Consider the following 1,523-nt stretch of genomic DNA (forward strand, 5'->3'; position numbering starts at 1 on the left):
TTCTTTTTCTTTTCTTTTCTTTTTCTTTTTTTCTCTTTTTCTTTTCTTTTTCAGGCAATGATTACTATATCTGGATAGGTCTTTAATGGTTTTGAATTCCACTTCTCCTTTCCTAAAACAAAGTCCTGTTATTAATCTTTTATTTATAAATATAATAATAGTTTTGAAAATTATTTTTAACAAAAAAAAATTTAAGTTTTAAAAATAAAAGTCTAAATTTCTAAATTTTTCAAAAATAGAAATTTTCTTACTAAAGATAGTTACACTATATTTAACATTTTCTACACTAAAAATTTTTAACTGAAAGTTTTTCTTCATTACTTAAAATTTTAACTAAATTTTCTTACTCATTTCTAAAATCAAATTTTACTTCCCTGATATAACTTCATTTCATATACATGATCATTTTTTTTTCAAATCAAATTCACTTGTAGCACATTTGAGAACAAATAAAATTTAAGTTTTGAAAATATTTTTCATTCCCCCCAAATTTAAATTTTTAACAAGACTAAACAGTTTAGCAGCAGATATAAATAAGTAGGAATGAAAATTTGAAAAAACATGCTTACAAAAATTTTTATACCCTAATTATACGAGTATAAAAATTAAAAACAGGAGTAAAATTAATTTTTGATCAATTTTCTATCATTCTCATTTCAATTCAACATGTAGAGATTTAATAGACTTCTAAGTAGTGGGTACAAACAAAAAAACAAACTATCACACTAACTTTGATTTTCAGTCTCAACATAAAAAAAACAAACACCATAACAAGATAAAAGAAAAATATAAGGTAGCAGTTTTTTTAGTTTAAAATTTAAAACTAAAGTTAGCAAGATTTTCAACTTTTCACATGACATAGAAATAAGTTCAATCCTGACTAACTAAAACACAATAATCAACACACAACAACAGTTACTACCCAAGAATTTAAAACAAAATACTAACTAACACAAACATCATAATAACAATTTAACAAACGTCCAACACATCACAAAATCTAAATAGGTACACAAATGCAAATGTAGCAAGTCCAAATCACATAGTCCATCACATATTACAGACATAAAAATAAATCAGTCCTCCTCCTCATCATTCTCAGAATCACCGTTGTTCCAAACATCTGTAGACTCATAGTCAGGGTATCCAGGATATGGAGGAAATTCCACTCCTGGGTTACCCCTAATGAGATTTTCCATAAATGAATGAAATTTCTCTTCATAATCACTTCTTCTATTATACCCATTAATATGATCTGCAAAATGCTCTAAATTTTGTACCTTATCTGCGGTATAATTGATATTATCAATCATCCTCTATAATTAGGGTTGTAAACGAGCCGAGCTTGAGCGAGCTCAGGCTTGGCTCGTGTTCAGCTCGTTCGAAATAGCTCGTGTTCAAAATCGGCTCGTGTTCGAAATTGGCTCGTGAACTGTGTGTTCGTGTTCGGCTCGATTTAAATATTTGTGTTCGTGTTCGGCTATTATCTCTCGTATGAGTAGAGTTGTAAAAGAGCCAAGACG

The sequence above is a fragment of the Phalaenopsis equestris genome, unplaced genomic scaffold (genome assembly GCF_001263595.1).
Source record: "Phalaenopsis equestris unplaced genomic scaffold, ASM126359v1 Scaffold212940, whole genome shotgun sequence".
In the NCBI taxonomy this organism is placed as follows: Eukaryota; Viridiplantae; Streptophyta; class Magnoliopsida; order Asparagales; family Orchidaceae; genus Phalaenopsis; species Phalaenopsis equestris.